General features: G+C 44.3%; 1 pseudogene across 1 annotated transcript in view; it reads left to right on the top strand.

The window, feature by feature from the left end:
* The window catches only part of LOC311532428, a 74,049-nt pseudogene extending 55,330 nt beyond the window's left edge, over positions 1 to 18,719 (top strand). The window contains exon 3 of the transcript in view: positions 18,538 to 18,719. The product of the transcript in view is annotated as an uncharacterized misc_RNA (transcript). The remainder of the gene's footprint in view (positions 1 to 18,537) is intronic.
* Positions 18,720 to 19,015: the final 296 nt, after the last annotated feature.

Below are 19,015 nucleotides of genomic sequence, written 5' to 3'. Positions count from 1 at the left end.
TTAACTCGAGCCTCAGCTCCTTGATTGGCAGTGAAACTTTCAGGAGCGAATGACTTTGCTTCTAAAGTGCTTTGAAAGTTTAGCTCTTAACAAGAAAGGTTGTCTCAACCTGAACTCCACAGACCACCCTCCCTATTCAATGGAGCCTGCCTTCCCCTGGCTTTGTGGGTTTTAGCAGGGATTATTCATACAGACAATTGCTGGGAAAATTTTGCTAACCTGGCCATTAATTATGTATACTTTATAATACAGAAAATATCATATTGCCTCTAGATATATCCATCCACCAACATTCTGAATGCTGCGTACAGATGTGGTTGCCTCCTCTCAGAAAAAGATATATTGGAATTGGAAAACTTTGAAAAGGACACCAAAAGGCAGTACAGCTTCCCTATGAGGAGAGATTAATAAGACTGGGACTTTTCACTTTGGAAAAGAGATGAGTAAGTGGAGATATGATAGATGTCTATATAATGATGTCTAATGTGGAGACATTAAATAAGGAAATCTTATTTACTCCTCCTCATAACACAAGAACTAGGGGTCAACAAATGAAATTAATAGTCAGCAGGTTAAAACAAAGAGAAGGAAGTATTTCTTCACACAATGCACAGTCAACCTGTGGAACTCTTTACCAGAGGATTTTTTGAGAGGCCAAGAGTATAACAGGGTTAAAAAAAACCCTAGATAAATTAATGGAAGTCAGGTCCATCAATGGCTGTTAGCCAGGATGAACTGGGGTGTCCCTAGCCTCTATTTGTCAGAACCTGGGAGTGGGTGACAGGGGATGGATCACTGATGACTACCAGGTCTGTTCATTCCTTCTGAAGCATTTAGCATTGGCCTTTGATGAAAGACAGGATACTGGGCTAGATGGACCTTTGGCTTGGACCAGTTTTGGCTTTTCTTTTGTTCTTAATTTCTTCTCTGGAGCCCTCAGCCAAAACCAATCCCTGTTTCCATTCCTATCGCTCAGCCTGGGGCTAAGGATGAATATTCAGACTTTTGTATCTCTGGCATGTTATTTTGTTGAGCATTTTGAAAAATAAACGCTCCAACAGAGACTGTGTGGAAACTTAATTATGGAGCCAGCAGCCCTCTTTCAGAATAATTCTCCTTTTTTCAGGACATTCTTCTCTTCTGCTCTGCTGGGACCTCCAGTGACGTTTGGCACTTAGCATCCATCAAGAAAGCTCTTTTAAGACAATATATTGGGAGGTTTAAATTCAACCAGGTCTGCTCCTTGACACTAATTTTGTACGCGCTTTGCAATGCTGGAGATGAGCTAAGAAGTTTTAGGGCAATGGGGCAGAAACAGTTCAGCGTCATATTGGGATTTTGGATTTCATTGCCCCAGTACACTCAATTCAATTAATCTTCTCTAAGACTTTGCCCACATGTGTTCATCAACTGGTCAGCAGCCATGTCCACTCCTTGGTCAAATGACACGACCTAAAGTTGACTTCAGAAGGATATTGCAAATACACCTGACTGTGTCTGTTGTGCCCATATAGATAAATTACTCTACACCAAAGTCATTTGCAGGAGTCACGAAAGACAATGAAGCAAATAATTAAGGGATCAATCTGAAGATCCCTAGAAGATAATAAGAACTGACAAGTAATAGTCAGCATGGATTTATCAAGAACAAATTTCATCAAACAAACTAATAGCTTATTTGACAGGGTAAGAAGCCTTATGGATAGGGGGCAAGCAAAAGATGTTGTATATCTTAATTTTAGTAAGGCTTTTGATAATTTCTTGCATTACCTTCTCAAAAATAGACTACCAAAATACAACCTAGATGATGCTACTAAAAGGTGGATGTATAACTGGTTTTCGTAAACCATTCCCAGAGAGTAGTTATCAGAGGTCCGCAGTCAAGCGGTATACCACAATGGGTCCCACCAGGATCAGTATAATCGCCAATAACCACAGGGACCCTGTAGCGAGGCGGTCTGGTTCCCCGCCTCCCCTCAGGGGGATGAGCCTTTCTGGACACCAAAGTGGGCAGAGCCAGTGAATCCTGCACCCGCCTCCCAGAGGTCAATGTGCAGGACAGGAAGTGCACCGCTACAGACTAGGGACCGAATGGCTAGGCAGCAGTTCTGCGGAAAAGGACCTAGGGGTGACAGTGGACGAGAAGCTGGATATGAGTCAACAGTGTGCCCTTGTTGCCAAGAAGGCCAATGGCATTTTGGGATGTATAAGTAAGGGCATAGCCAGCAGATCGAGGAACGTGATCGTTCCCCTCTATTCGACATACGTGAGGCCTCATCTGGAGTACTGTTCCGGTTTTGGGCCCCACACTACAAGAAGGATGTGGAAAAATTGGAGAGAGTCCAGCAAAGGGCAACAAAAATTATTAGGGGTCTGGAACACATGACTTATGAGGTGAGGCTGAGGGAACTGGGATTGTTTAGTCTGCAGAAGAGAAGAATGAGGGGGGATTTGATAGGTGCTTTCAACTACCTGAGAGGTGGTTCCAAAGAGGATTATTCTAGACTATTCTCAGTGGTAGAAGATGACAGGACAAGGAGTAATGGTTTCAAGTTGCAGTGTGGGAGGTTTCGGTTGGATATTAGGAAAAAATTTTTCACTAGGAGGGTGGTGAACACTGGAATGCATTACCTAGAGAGGTGGTAGAATCTTCTTCCTTAGAAGTTTTATAGGTCAGGCTTGACAACGCCCTGGCTGGGATGATTTAATTGGGGATTGGTCCTGCTTTGAGCAGGGGGTTGGACTAGATGACCTCCTGAGGTCCCTTCCAACCCTGATATTCTATGATTCTATGATTAAGTATAAAAGCCCAACCCCAGAACTCACTAGAAGAACAGCTGCCGGAGAGGCCAGACACCTGTGGCCTATCTCCCTGTTGGGAGACCCCGGCAATCGGCAGCCGACCCGAAGACTGGCATGATCTGCCGATGCCCGTCACCAACCAGAGCCCGGAGGAGCTGTCAAGCCTGCCCCTCGCAAGTTACTCAGAAGAGCTGCCAAGGCTACCCCTCACCAGTTACCCTGAGTAGCCCATGGTGCTTGATCCCTTGGAGGACACCGTCTGGACCCAGGTACCTCTAGAGGGGGAGTTAGGAAGTAGCCTGGGGGAAGCCGACGACCCAAGTCTGGCTGCAACTCTGCCAGAGCCCATGTCAGTGTGTTGCGGCCAGGATCCTCACTGACTCAGCAGCGGGTCTTCTGCCGCTGGTAGGGCCCCGGGCTGGGATGCAGTGGAGTAGGTGAGTCTGTGTCCCCCCTGCCACCCAACTTCTGGGTGGCCATTTCCCCCTCTCCCAGGTGCTTCGGAGCCAAAAGTCTGGACTTGCTGTTTACCTGCGTTTGCTCAGCCCCTGCCTGAGGGCCTGAGCCATTGACTCTCTGTTGACCCACCGCATCCCAGGGCCGGGGCCTGCTCATTATAGAACAGTTGCTCAGCTCCTGTCTGAGGACCTGAGCCAGTGACTTACTACTGTCCGCCAACCAGGTGTGATAACTGTTGTGTTTTGCCTCTACGGCTGCCAGAGTGAGAGACTCCCATGGCCAGGCTAATTCCCCATCACAACTGAAAGGAAATAGCAAGGTGGTATGGTTCTCCATCTCCCCTGAGAGGGCCAACTCCTCTACAGACCCCCATAAACGTAAATTCTTCCATAAGACTATAAGCCTCTATGACCACATTTTCCCCCATCACCACCTCCAATGTCATCTGCTCCTGGGGATCCCACTACACGTTCCTGAGGGAAAGAGCTGAGAATTGCTCCTGGGAAGATCACAACAGACAGCGGGGCTTGGATCAGCACTGTTGAGTCAGGGCACTGCCTTATGTCTGGCTTCTTCCAGCTGTCCACACATGCTTTCTGGAATATCACTCCACACATTTGTGAAGCAAGACAGCTTTCTGCCATTGAGATAAATCTGAAGCATGCAGCATGGAAGACAGTAAACTTAATTTATATGGGTCCATTGAATAAAAACTTTAATGATAAGCTCCTATTGCAATTGAGGATATGAAAAGAAAGAAAGAAAGAAAGAAAGAAAGAAAGAAAGAAAGAAAGAAAGAAAGAAAGAAAGAAAGAAAGAAAGAAAGAAAGAAAGAAAGAAAGAAAGAAAGAAAGAAAGAAAGAAAACCTTAATCAGCTCTTTTGAATCCTTGTTACTTCCTTTGTCCTAAAAAAATACTCTTTCAAAGAAGTATAAATGTGTAGAATTTTTAGCATTAATGCTTGGGATTCACAGTTCATTTTAAAAAAAACATATCACGCAGAACATGGCTGGGATAGCATTAATAATGCTGGTTTCCTTCTTAGGATGTAACTTCTACTTGCAAATGAGTTCAGTCCAGCATCACAGTGCGGTGCTTTGGTTTGTAAACCGTAACGAGACACCAGTACTAGCTGATGAAAGAACAAAAGTGCGATTTTTTCTCTTTACAAAAAAACCCACTAAACACCATCTCCTCCCCGGGTGTAAATCTGCAGTGTGCCGCTGGCTTCACTGAAGCTGCACTAAGTTAGACGAGATGAGGCTCTGCACGTATAATTACTTCTGCACACGAGAACATAATTGCCAGGCTGCAAAAGACAAGTGGCCCATCTATTGCAGTATCCTGTCTTAATGGGTGTTACTTAGCAGTTGCTTCAAAAGAAAGCAGAAGAAAAATGAATTCGGCCCTTATGTGGAAAATTTAGGGAGTTTCTTCCTAAACCGAAAAGGAGTACTTGTGGCACCTTAGAGACTAACCAATTTATTAGACATTCTAATAAATTGGTTAGTCTCTAAGGTGCCACAAGTCCTCCTTTTCTTTTTGCGAATACAGACTAACACGGCTGCTACTCTGAAATCTTCCTAAACCCTAAATTAAAAATTGTGGGCGAGATTTTTCAGAGCTATGTAAGGGATTTGAATGTCCATATTCCAATTTAAATAAATAAGGTTTATGGTCCCAAATACATGTCTTGCTCTGCAAATCGAAGTCTTAATTTCTAAACCATGAAGAAATCAATGCCTGAAACTTTAAAATGGGGGGAAAAATTGAAAAAGAATCCCAGCAAAAACCAAAAACCCTTCTCACTGCTATGACTCACAGAATATATGTGCAAAATTCAGTTCTAACACATCACTAACACATCATCTGAATGGTAATGGAGAGATCAACTAGAATAGGACTTCTCTAGTTCACAGAGGAGGATAACTTAAAGTGGTTAGAAGACCCCTGAGTAATGAGTGGTTTTTTGACAGTGTTTTAGGCTGTGGGAGGACTTGAGAGGCATTTGTTCCTGAAGGCCCAATTAGTTACAAACCAAACTTCGAGAACTCCTTCAATGAATGTATTTTTTTCCTCTGTGTTTTTGACTATCAGTTTGTTCTTAACTCCACATGGGATGAGGAACACATTAGACGCTGAAGCTCTCTTTCCTCTGAAATCTTTATGGGCAAGCTACATTCCTGGGATCATTCTGCTGACTTCATGGATGCTGCAATGGTATACTCAGAAGCCTTGAATGGAAACTGTCCAGTGAAGTTCAGGAGCAATGGTGAAGTATGTGGCATGAGTAATCACTATGACTGTGTTTTATGGCTGACTCTGCCGCTTGCTCCCTGTGTTACCAAAGTCCAAAGAAGAGCAAAAAAATCATTAAAGGTCTAGAAAATATGACCTATGAGGGAAGATTGAAAAAAGTGTGTTTGTTTAGTCTGAAGACATGACTGAGAGGGGACATACCTGTCAGGGTGGTTAAGCACTGGAGTACATTGTCTATGGAGTTTGTGGAATATCTGCCATTGGGTATTTTAAGAGTAGGTTAAACAAACACCTGTCAGGAATGGTTTAGATAATACTGAGGCCTGCCTTGAGTGCAGGGGACTGGACTAGAAGACCTCAGGAGGTCTCTTCCCTTCCTACTCTTCTACAATTCTATAATTCTTGTATAAAAGTCCCTGGATGTACCATGGCTTGATAAACTGGGAGGAGTGGTAGATATACTGGAGGGGAGGGATAGGATACAGAAGGACCTAGACAAATTGGAGGATTGGGCCAAAAGAAATCTGATGAGGTTCAATAAGGATAAGTGCAGGGTCCTGCACTTAGGATGGAAGAATCCAATGCACCACTACAGACTAGGGACCGAATGGCTAGGCAGCAGTTCTGCGGAAAAGGACCTAGGGGTGACAGTGGACGAGAAGCTGGATATGAGTCAGCAGTGTGCCCTTGTTGCCAAGAAGGCCAATGGCATTTTGGGATGTATAAGTAGGGGCATAGCGAGCAGATCGAGGGACGTGATCGTTCCCCTCTATTCGACATTGGTGAGGCCTCATCTGGAGGACTGTGTCCAGTTTTGGGCCCCACACTACAAGAAGGATGTGGATAAATTGGAGAGAGTCCAGCGAAGGGCAACAAAAATGATTAGGGGTCTAGAACACATGACTTATGAGGAGAGGCTGAGGGAGCTGGGATTGTTTAGCCTGCAGAAGAGAAGAATGAGGGGGGATTTGATAGCTGCTTTCAACTACCTGAAAGGGGGTTCCAAAGAGGATGGCTCTAGACTGTTCTCAATGGTAGCAGATGACAGAACGAGGAGTAATGGTCTCAAGTTGCAGTGGGGGAGGTTTAGATTGGATATTAGGAAAAACTTTTTCACTAAGAGGGTGGTGAAACACTGGAATGCGTTACCTAGGGAGGTGGTAGAATCTCCTTCCTTAGAGGTTTTTAAGGTCAGGCTTGACAAAGCCCTGGCTGGGATTTAACTGGGAATTGGTCCTGCTTCGAGCAGGGGGTTGGACTAGATGACCTTCAGGGGTCCCTTCCAACCCTGATATTCTATGATTCTATGATTCTATTGCAGAAATTGCAGATGAAAAGATTACATTTCCCACTACATTTTTCTTCAACATTTTTGTGGCTCTTCATTCCCAGAAGACGAACATATTCCACTAATCAATTTTTGTTATCTGACTACACAAAAGGAAAAATGTATCCAGACCATTCTGACTCTTTAAGGACATGATATAATACTCAGGTGGTGAGGGGAGGTTTAGCCATCTGGCTGTGGGTTTGGTTTAAGAGCGATCCAGCTCTAATCTTCTATATATCAGACCAGACCCATGGACTCCTGCTTCGAACAGAAGAACATAGGCATTGCTACAGAAGATCAGGCCTCTCTCCCACAGTGGTCAGTACCAGATGCTTCACAGGGAGGGGCAAAAATCCAGCAGAACAGAGGTTGGGGATCACCTGTTGTGATAAATGACACCAGCCAGTTAGCAATAAAATCACTCTTGGTAGCTGTTCTCTACTTGCTTTACCTGAAAAGGGTTAAAAGTCACTGCTATGTATAGGTAAAAGGAAGTGAGAGGGCACCTGGAAAAAAGTGCCAACCGGAAGGCTAGAACTTTTTTAAATTGAGAAAAAATTCCACTTTGTCTGTCTGTTGTTCTCAGGAAGAGGTAGACAGGGCTGCAACCATGCTGTAAGAAGCTTGGGGCCAGGTATGAAAAATCATCGGTATCATACCTAGAAACTACTTTTTGAAACCCTAGATATGTAAGTAGATCAGAAAATGTCTAGGAAGACGTGATCAGGTTTATCTCCTTTTATTTCTTTATGGCTTTTGGACTCCTCTGTGCTAACCTCAAATGCTTTTGTTTTGCGTGTAACCTTTAAGCTGGACCTCAAGAAAGTTATTCTTGATGATTAATCCTTATAAGTTTTTTTTTTAAATCCAGCAATAGCCTGAGTTTCCAGATGTATTTTTGTTCTTTTTGTTTTTAATAAAATTTACCCTTTTTAAGAACAGTGTTGGGTTTCTGTGTCGTAAGACGTTTGTGCATGTGTTGTTTAATTAGCTGGTGGCAACAGCTGATATTCTTTGTTTTTCTTTCTCAGCTCTTCCCCAGAGGGGTGTGTGTGCGAAAGGTTTTGAGGGTACCCCACAGGGAGAAATTCCCGCGTGTGCCTTCTTGGGTCCTCAGAGGGGTTCTGCACTTGGGTGGTGGCAGCATCTACCCATCCAAGGTCAGAGAAAAGCTGTAACTTTGGGAGTTTGGGAGTTCTGTGCTCGAAGTGCCAGAGTGGGGAATGAACCTTGACAATGGTAAACATCAGCTACTCCATCTCTATACGTGAGTAGCCAAGAGAACTGGGTCTTGTGAGATACTTCAGCAAATAAAGATAAGGAAGAAGCACAAGAAAGATAGAGATAAGGAGAACTTCTTCCACGATCACATTGCTGTGGGATTAGACACGATTAAATTACAAGACTGACCAACCTACAGAATAGTACAAGATTCTTCTCTGACAGAAAGCTTTTCAGCCATTATTAGAGTGATTTTTAAAATGGAAAGTACGCCTCCAACAGGTTTGGTTCTAACCTGAGCAGCATAAAATGCCTTAGCTCAGCTTTAAGGCACAGAAGTCCACTGAATGCATCCTATGAAGTGAGCTGTAGCTCACGAAAGCCTATGCTCAAATAAATTTGTTAGTCTCTAAGGTTCCACAAGTCCTCCTTTTCTTTTTAATCAAGTCTGTGGAGTTCTACTAATGTTTAGTGCCTCAGCATCTGCCCCTGGAGCATTACAAGAAATGTTAAAGAAATGGAAATGTAAAACTTTTTGGAATGAAAATCAAATAGCCCCAATTCTGAGGCTAGGAATCATCACTGAGTATTGGTATGACATCAGAAACCTTAACATGCATTTGTAAAGTTAATTTAATCCAGCGTTACTCAGATGTGGTCACTAGTGGATTTTTTGCAGCCATGTTGGCCTAGAAAGCAGGGACAGAGAACAGGCAGGGGGGAAGCAGCAGCGGCTCCGTGCAGCACACCAATGTGACTGAGGAACAGCTGTTACCACGGGCAGTGAAATGGGCCACCTTAATGCTTGTGCTGGTGCCACCAGCCCGGGTAGGTGCCCTGCACCACGCAGCCTCCTGAGGGGCTCTGGGCAGTGCCTCAGGAGACACGTGGGGCAGGTGTGCGCAGAGCCAGAGGTGCTGTCTGTCTTGTCTGTTGTGTCGGCTGTAGTATTCGATCGATGGGGCTCTCCCATGCACAGCTCCCCCACTCCTATCTGGCCAGGGGATGGTTAAGAAAGCCCTTGAATTCTAATCCACAATTCGGGGAAATCTAAAACCCAGGAAAAAGTTCTACTATTAAAATACTACAGCCCTACGCACACACACAACTTTAATGAGCCTCAAATGCTTTGAAGTCCTTTGATTTGAGGAAGCCTCTGACCATCAAGCATAATATCACTATGAGAGCTGGTTGATGTGGAGGTGAAGAAGCACATTGAGGGGAAGGTTACTCAGGGAGCAAGTGGCAGAGTCAGCAATAAAACCAGTCATGGTCATTACTCATCCCCATACTCACCACTGCTCCTGAACTGCGTTGGACAGTTCCCATTCCAGGCTTCCAAATAGCCCACGGCAGCATCAGTGAAGTCAGTAGAATGATCCCAGGAATGTGGCTGGCCTCTAAAATTTAAAGAGGAAAGAGCTACAGGGTGTAACGTGCACCTCACCCCATGTGGAGTTAGGAACAAACTAATCATCAAAAACACGGTGGAAAAAGATTCTGTGAGTGGAAGGAGTTCTCTAAGTTTGGTTTGTAACTAATTGGGCCTTCAGGAACAAAGGGCCTCTCAAGTCCTCCAGCAGTCTAAAAAAACTGCCTAAAAACACTCATGACTCAGGGGTCTTCTAACAGCTTTATCTAATTCTCCAGTGTGAACTAGAGAATCCTGTTCAACTCACCCGCTCCATAGCCATTCAGAAGATGTGCAAGAGGACATCTGCCTTTAGGACTGCCTCTTGCACAGACACTTTGTGATTCTGAGAGGTGGGAAGGGGTTGGGGTTTTTGTTGTTTCCCTCCCCCTGCCCATTATTGAGTTGCAGGCATTGGTTTCTTCATGGTTTAGACATGAAGACCTGGATTTTCAGAGCAAGACATGGAGATGGGACACGAGAGCCTATTGATTTTAGTTGGAACTTGGGCATTCAAATCCCTTAGGGAAATGTGAAAAATCTCACCCCCAATTTTTAATTTAGGGTTCAGGAAGAAATTCTCTAAATTTCCTCCATAAAGGACTAATTCATTGTTCTTCTGCTGCCTTCTGAAGCAGCTGGTAAGTGATACTCATTAAGACAGGATACTGGCTCTGATGTTGGCCACTTGTCTCTTCCAGCCTGGCAATTGCTACCTTCTCATGTGCAGAAGTAATTCCAGGTGCAGAGCTTCATCTAGTCTAAATTAGTGTATCTCCAATGAAGCCTGTGGATTAATGTAGATTTGCAGCAGGGGAGGACGTGGTGGTTTGTGTTTTGTTTTGAGTAAAAAACCCACCACTTTTGTTTAGTCATCAATAAATGTTGGTGACATGCTAAAGAGGTGGTGTTTAGTGTTTGCTTTAAAAAAAAGCAGAGTGGGATCCTCAGGAGCAGCTGACATCAGAGGTGTTGATGGGGGCACATGTGGTGATAAAGGCTTATAAGGTTATGGGTGGATGCTAGGGTTATGGGTGGTCCCGTGGTTATGGGAGATTATACGGTTATGGGACCCATGCAGTTAGTAGGGAATTTATGGTTACAGGGGCCCATATGGTGGTGGGGGATTACTTGGTCACAGGGGTGCAAATGGTGGTGGGGGATTATATGGTCACAGGGGTGCAAATGGTGGTGGGGGAATTCAGAGTTAGTGGTAGATGGCAATTGGGCTACTGGTATCTTAATAGAAACTGTGGACCATGTTAATCCTAGCAGGCATATCCATGGGAAAAAGAAGATCCATGGAATGAAAGGCGCATTACAGATTCATGTCTGAGCTCATAGGCTTGCCTTATGTGTTGAGTAGACCAAACTCTGGCAATGATATAAACTCTTGTGCTTCAGGGTATCGTCCAATAATGGAGGTAGATCTGATTGATGGGAGATAGTGAAAAAGAAATGTGATGGGCAGGTGATTCCATACCTGTGTTCTACTGGGTTTCTTGCACCTCCCTGCGAAGCCTCTAGTACTGCCCACTGTGGGAGAGAGGCCTGATCTTCTGTACCAATGCCTATGTTCTTCGGTTCCAAGGAGCGGTCCATAAGCATAGTCTGATATAGAAGACTAGAGCTGGATCGCTCATAAAACAAACCCAGAGCCAGATGGCTAAATCTCCCCTCATCACCTGAATATTTTATCATGTCCTGAAAGACGTAGGCAGGTCGGGATACATTTTTCCTTTTGTGGAGTTAGATCCAAAACCTGATTAGTGCAGTAGGTTCGTCTTCTGGGAATGGGGAGCCCCCAAAATGTTGAAGAAATATGTGGTGGGAAACGTAATCTTTTTATCTGCAGTTCCTGAACTATGAAGTCATGGTACATAAAGGGACTTGGAGAGAAGAATCATAGAATCATAGAAGTGTAGGACTGGAAGGGACCTTGAGGGGTTTTCTAATCCAGTCGCCTGCACTCAGGGCACGACTAAGTATTATTTAGACCATCCCTGACAGATGTTTGTCTAACCTGCTCTTAAAAATCTACAATGATGGAGATTCCACAACCTCCCTAGGCAATTTATTCCAGAGCTTAACCACCCTGACAGTTAGGAAGTTTTTCCTAATGTCCAACCTAAACCTCCCTTGCTGTAATTTAAGCCCATTGCTTCTCCTCCTATCCTCAAAAGGTTAAAGAGAATAATTTTTCTTCCTCCTCCTTGTAACAACCTTTTGCATACTTGAAAACTATTCTCATGTCTCCTCTCAGCTCTGGTCTAGACTGCGGGGGGCGGGAGGGAACGATCTAAGTTACGCAACTTTAGCTACGTGAACAATGTAGCTGAAGTCGACATACTTAGATCTACTCACTGCGGTGTCTTCACTACAGTGAGTCGACTGATGCTGCTCCCCCATCAACTCTGCCTGTGCCTCTCGTGACAGTGGACTACAGGAGTCAACAGGAGAGAGCTCGGGGGTCGATTTATCGCATCTGGACTAATTGAACTGATTAACCCCTTACAGGTAAGTGATTCTGTACCTCTGGCCAGGAGGGCTTTGATGTTACTGCATATGTAAAGGTTGTTACTCTTCCCTTTATATTTATGACAGGGGCATGGGGCAGTTCATTCTAAACCTGCTAGGAAGGAGGGAGCCACTCTTCTGCATTCTTACCAGCTCCATCCCCAGTGGGTCAGATTCAAGTCCCTTTGAAGTTAATGGGAATCATTCATTGACTCCAGTGTGTTTCCTGTCAGGACCTTAAGTCTGAAATTCACCCTTTGCCCACATTGAACTTATAAACTAGGTCTTATCAGGGACTTAAGTGGAGCATGGGCCTCTGTGATGACCTACTGCCCAGGGATGAATTTCACCCTATGGTGAGTACAACTTGACTTAACACTGGAGCTCCATTTGGGTCACCAATGCTGTCTCAAAGGGCTTCCTACAGCAAATTTGCCCATAGGTCAAGTCCAGGGATGGTGGAGAGTGAAAGAAAGCAGTGCTCTTTTATGGAAAGGGTTTGAGTTAAGTCTTGGAACAAGTACTCTATCAGAAACCATCTCTCCATTCATGAGCAGCCAAGAAATTAAGGTCTTGTAAGACAATGTAGCTGACTGAAACCGGCAACAGGACCAGGAGAGATAAAAATCACGCATTCTTGGGGAAGGAGGAGATGGCTGTGTGATGAGATTTCACATAAAATCTGACTAATCATAGGGCATGTTGCAAAAAATATTCCTGCCAGAACCAGAATGTTGTTTAAAGTGTAAACTATGCCCTCAAGAGTGGGTCCCATATGCAGGGAAGAAGTCAGAAGTATCTTCCTTTGATTTTAAGGAAACACTTGAAGCTCTTTGAGGTTGAATAAACTGTGCTGATTTGCACCAAGAGAGCACCTGCATTTTCCGATAAAAATCTTTTGAAATATACCAACTGCAAAACTCTATTTGAATGAAAATGAAACGGTCCCAAACTGTGTGGCTTTAAGTGATAACCTGATTAACAGAAGGACACTAGTGACTTTGGCCTCCTTTTGTTTTTATAATGACTCTATTAGTCAATGCGGAGTTGTGTAATCCCCACAACAGTTTATTAATATGCTGAGAATACTACCCTTTCCATGTGTGGAACACCAGTGCGTGTTCATGAGGGGCTTTGAAATCTTGAGTTTGAAGCACCCTGAAGAACTTCCAGCCTTAACACCCTGACTCTCTATGTTTGATAGGCCTAGAAACAGAGGCACGTTGAGGTGAAGGTCACATGGGGCTCAGCTGCAGAAACAGAAATACACCCTAATACTTCTGACGCATCCTACCACAGGCTGAGCCCAAGGTTGATCCCTCTTACACTGTGTTCCAAGACAAGCTTAGTAACATGTCGGGTTAAAAATGTTTGTATCCTTGGATCTAAGCACCAACAATTAAAGAAAATGGCTAATGTTCTGATCCACTTTCACTGTGCCTTCTTAAACATGAGGATAATACTTCTCCATAGGAATTACAAGTCTGTCAGTTTCAATTTTCTCCACCAGTGCGGTGGCCTTGTAAATCTCCATATGTAATTCAACCATCACAAACTTGCTTTAAGTCAAACCACCTGTCAGGATGAAGTCACCACATGCCCCGTGTGTACCACTTTTTCTTTTCTTAGAAATACATCTCTGTAGTGGGTCAGAGTCACACAATGGTAGTGGATTCTTTCTGGTTTGTGAAATGAGGTACAGCACAGATTATGTCCACCACAGGGCCTTCTTTATACCTGAGGATAAGAATGGTCTGAAGGAATTGCAAGTATATGCATTTGAGACTTGTTTATGTGTATTGAAGAGAAAAAAAACTCAATAGAGAATTCAAATTGGAAAAATTTTGTGACAATTTATGTTTGCTGAAGTGTAAATGTCCACCACTGAGCCAACGCCTTCAAATAAAGAGAGTTAAAGGGCATTGGAAGAGTTTTGATGGTTGATCATTGTTCACACGTAGATGAGAAGATCTTTCACCCAAAAGGGCCCCCCAAAATTATCAAAACAAAATAAAAAATATCCAGAATGAGCCTCTGTAAGAGTTACTCCCAGGTCAGGGAGGTATCTGGAAGCCATGAACGGTAAGTATCCAGACAGGTTCAGGAAATAGAGGGTAGTATTGGCATGAGTCGTCCCAACCATCGGGGTTTATTTCTGACTCTGCCAATCGTTCCTGTCTCACCTCCAACTCAATGTGTCTCTGTTGACCGGTGGGGTAAACAGGTATAATTATAACCCTCAGGGTGGATTGTCTGAGGCTTCCTCTGATCTAAGCATTTCAAAGCACTTCACAAACATCCATCAAGTGTTATATGGCCAAAGAGGCGTATTTATTATAGCCATAATAACTTTTTACTGGTTCCAACACTGAAGATTAGATTGACTTTTAAAATGTGTGTTAAGTTCTCAGCTGTCATTCACTTAAAGTTGTCCTGTTTAACGCTCTTTCGTTGTTACATTGCTGATCAATTAGGGAACATGCTCGTTTAACATTGTGCAATGCTCCCTTGTAACGTCATTTGGCAGCCGCCTGATTTGTTCACTGCTTGCAGGAAGAGCAGCCCGTTGGAGTGAGCTGGTGGGGGCTTGGAATCAGCGTGGCCCGGCAGCCCCCCATCAGCTCCTGGCTCCCCTAAGTTCCCTGCGGGGCAGCCACCCAGCAGGCTACCAATTGCTGGCAGTTCAGCTGTCCCTCCCCCCACTGCCATGTGCTGCTCCTGCCCTTTGCCTTGGAGCTGCTCCCCGAGCCTCCTGCTTGCTGTGCAGGGGGTGAAGGGGGGGTTAAAGTCAGGCTGTCCTCCTCCCCTCTGCTCCTGCACCCCACTTATCCCATCTTCCATAGAGCAGGGCAGGGACACGACAGGGCTCAGGATGGAGGGAGCTTCCTGGCAGCAGCTGCCACCTCAGCTTGCTGATCTACTTAAAAAGGAAATGTACTTTGAGTGGGGTCAGTGTACTTAAAGGAGAAATGCGAATCTTTCTCACACACAATGTGTGTCTCTTTCTCTCTCTGCCATGCTGTCTCCCCTCCCTCCATTCGTGCTGCCTTGTAGTGTGTGAGGCTACATAAACAACAATGTGTTAACCCTTGAGGGCTCAGCTGATTGCTAGTTCATCATTTAGCAGTAAGGCATTCGCTGGAAAATATCCCACCCTCTTCCACCCTCTGACTTCACCACCTCAGCCAAGTTTCACAATCATCATCACTGTGTACAGTATTAAATTGTTTGTTTAAAACTTAAATTGTGTCTGAGTATATATATATATATAATATAGCCTTTTGTCTGGTGAAAAAAATTTCCCTGGAACCTAACCCCCCCTATTTACATTAATTCTTATGGGGAAATTGGATTTGCTTAACATCGTTTTGCTTAAAGTTGCATTTTTCAGGAACAGAACTACAACAATAAGCGAGGAGTTACTGTACTCAGTTCCTGATTTCTTTAGCCTCTGAAACTGGGGCTCTTTGATTTTCATTACTATACCTTTGCATTACCCTTTTATATATATTTTAAAGTTTAAGGGTCGATGCTGAGCAAGTGAAATCAATGGGAAACATCAGCTCCTGCACCTCTATCTATGAGTAGCCAAGAGCACTGGGTCTTGTGAGATACTTCAGCTAACAAAGAGAAGGAAGAAGCACAAGACAGACAGAGATAAGGAGAACTTTTTCAACAGTCACATTGCTGTAGGATTAGATGTGATTAATTGGAAGACTGACCAACCTACAGAATTGTGCAAGACTTCTCTGACAGAAAGCTTTTTTCAGCTATTATTAGAATGATTTTTGAAGTGGAAAGTACGCCTCCAGCAGATTGCTTCTAACCCAAGCAGCATAAAATGCCTTAGCTCAGTTTTAAGGCACAGAAGACAATGAAGTCTATGGAGTTCTACTAAGGTGCAGTGGCTCAGGATCTGCCCCTTGAGCATTACAAGGGAATGTTTGTTAAAGAAATGGAAATATAAAACTTTTTTGAATGAAAATCAAATAGTCCCACAATCTGAGGCTAGGAATCATCACTGAGTATTGGTATGACATCAGAAACCTTAACGTGCATTTGTAAAGTTCATTTAATCATTTAATCCAGCGTTACTCAGATGTGGTCACTAGCGGATCTATCTATCGGTCTTGTATTTCTTCCTTACCCTTTATTAGCTGAAGTATCTCACAAGACGCAGTGCTCTTGGCTACTCATGGATAGAGATGCAGGAGCTGATGTTTCCCATGGATGTTTCCCATGCAGTAACTGATGTTTCCCAGGAGAGTTATAATTATACCTGTTTACCCCGCAGGTCAACGGAGACACATTGAGTTGGAGGTCAGAGAGGAGTGACTGGCAGAGTCAGAAATAAACCCCAATGATTGGGACTACTCATGCGAGTACTACCCTCTATTTCCTGAACCTGTCTGGACACAAACCATTCATGGCTTTCAGATACCACAGGGTGAAATTCACCCCTGGGCAGCGGGTCATGACAACGGCCCAGGTTCCATTTAAGACCCTGATAAGACCTAGTTTATAAATTCAATGTCTTAAGTTGTCTATAGGCTTCGTACTATCTGCCGTGCCAAAGGGTGAATTTCAGACTTAAGGTCCTGACAGGAAACACACTGGAGGCAATGAATGATTCCCATTAACTGCAAAGGGACGTGGATCTGACCCACGGGGGATGGAGCTGGTAAGAATGCAAAAAGGTGGCTCTCTCCTTCCTAACAGGTTTAGACCAAACTGGATTCCTTTCATGACACCCACTTGTGCTACTGATGCTGCTCAGAATCACCTTGACATTCATTCTCATTGCAACTCCAATAAAGTCCGTGGAATGACATGAGGAATGCAGTTGACCCGTACAATTTTAAGATGAAGAGTGCATCGAGCACATCATGCCCTCTGAGGCTGTGATTAGCCCAATCATCGCAACCCCTGAGGAAAAGAGCTCCATCCAAAGGAGGACATAGCAAGGCAATCAAGTTTGTTTTGTAACTAATTTGGACCTCCTCCACAAATGACATCGCAGACCCTCCATGCAGTCCTAGCGACTGTATAAAAGCACACAAGACTCAGCGCTCTTCAAAACACTTCTCCGGACCTCATCTCCTCGGAGAATTTGGTAAGTCCATTTCGACTCAATCTCTTATTAACCATAGAGATGTCACAGTAGTGTCCATTGACATTTAGAACTGAATCTTGCACTTACTCCCTGTGATTTTTTATCAGCGATCAGTTATTCACTTGCCAGTGCTAGAGGATTCATGATTCGAAGCTGATCGGTGAATCTAGGAGTAACATATGCATTTGGGAAACATAATTCCTGTTAACTGGAAATAGAATTGGGGCATTTACATCTTCTTGGTAACTTTCGGAAGTCCCTTAGCCATTTTTCACTTAGTTGGATTAGGAAGAAACTTGTTCAGGTTAGTCCAGAAAGGGCCAATTCAGAGGTCTTCTCCTTTAAGCTAATGCTGCTGTTACTCCTCACTCTTGGAGACTGGAGAATGGATGAAGCTGACAAGTGGTGTGATCCAATCTATCAATTCCTATGTTCTTCTGAGCAGTAATACCCATTGGAGGTGCTTCTTCTCAGATGGTGTAATTTAGTGTCGCTCCATGCAAGTCAGTGGACCTGAACCCATTTTACCCCAGCTGAGGAACTTGTCCTTAGTGATTTAGTTGGAGAAAAGCAAAGTCTCTGTTTATTCATCAGCAATATTGATGACCCCCCCCCCGATCTGGAAACTCAAAGAACTACCCTGTGATACCAGACTCAACTGGTTTGCATGCAGAGGTTAAACCCTCAAACAAAAGGATGCAATTACCATGATCCCAGACATGTTCTCTTTGAAAAATGTCTAAAATGGACACAGAATCCCAGGATTCCAGCATAGAAATAGTAAAAAGAAAAGGAGGACTTGTGGCACCTTAGAGACTAACACATTTATTTGAGCATAAGTTTTCGTGAGCTACAGCTCACTTCATCGGATGCATTCAGTGGAAAATACAGTGGGGAGATTTATGTACACAGAGAAATAGTGACACTTATTCCAGTCAGTGTTTTTTAAACAAAGTCATTGAGAGGGGCTCAAAGGGGCCTGTTGGGAGAAAAGTTTAGTGCGAGTGGACAAGAGCCATAGAAATAGGATATAGGAACAAATACATGGCCATGAACATAGGGACCAAAGCCACTTCTCCTCTCTATCTCAGGCCCCGTGAAGAGTTCACTGCACTAGTAACCAAGCTTTGAAGCCTTTCTTCCACCGGCACTTGTACCTTCTTTTGACTCTAGTCCCAAAAAGATGACTTTCTCCAGCCTGTGCTATCCACAATGTGGGGTGGCCCAGCCCTGTCCAGTCACTGGCAGCTGCAACAAGCCATGCGTTAGGCAGTGCCCTGACTCTGAAGTGGTGATCAGAACCTCACTGGTTGTCGTGACCCTCCCGGGACCAATTCTCAGCAATTTCCCTCAGCACTCTGAAGTGGGAGCCGTAGGAGCACCTGTGGTCAGACCCTGTTTCGGGGACTCCTTCGGTCCTGGAGGATTGTACGGCTATGGAGGCCGTTACGGAGGATGGTATGTTTTAGGGGGATATGGTGGTTATGGCAGCCGTTACGGTTATGGGGGATTAGGCGGTTACCTGGGCGGTTATGGTTATGGGGGGATATGCGGTTCCAGGTTACCTTGCCATAGGTACCTCAGTGGAAGCTGTGGGCCATGTTAAACCCAGCAGGAACATCCATGGAAGAAGGAAGGAACTGAACAGCAAGATACAGATTCACCCCTGACCTTTTGGGCATGGCTTTCAGAAGTGCTGAGCAAACAGGGCTCCAGTTGGACTCAATGGGAGCTGTGTGTGCTCAGCACCTTGGTCTGATTACAAAGCTGCATTTCTAACGTTACGCTTTACGACTCTTTCTGCCAAGGCTGTCCCAGGCATGTGCTGATTCTCTTCTTCACATGTGGACTCATTCTGAATTACACTCCAGCTTTTTACACTAACCCCAGAGGGTGAAGGAA

The sequence above is a fragment of the Lepidochelys olivacea genome, assembly GCF_965140295.1.
Source record: "Lepidochelys olivacea isolate rLepOli2 genome assembly, chromosome: 1".
NCBI classification, from domain to species: domain Eukaryota; kingdom Metazoa; phylum Chordata; order Testudines; family Cheloniidae; genus Lepidochelys; species Lepidochelys olivacea.
The sequence above is the reverse complement of the archived record's forward strand: the minus strand, read 5'-3'. Positions and strand labels throughout refer to the sequence as shown.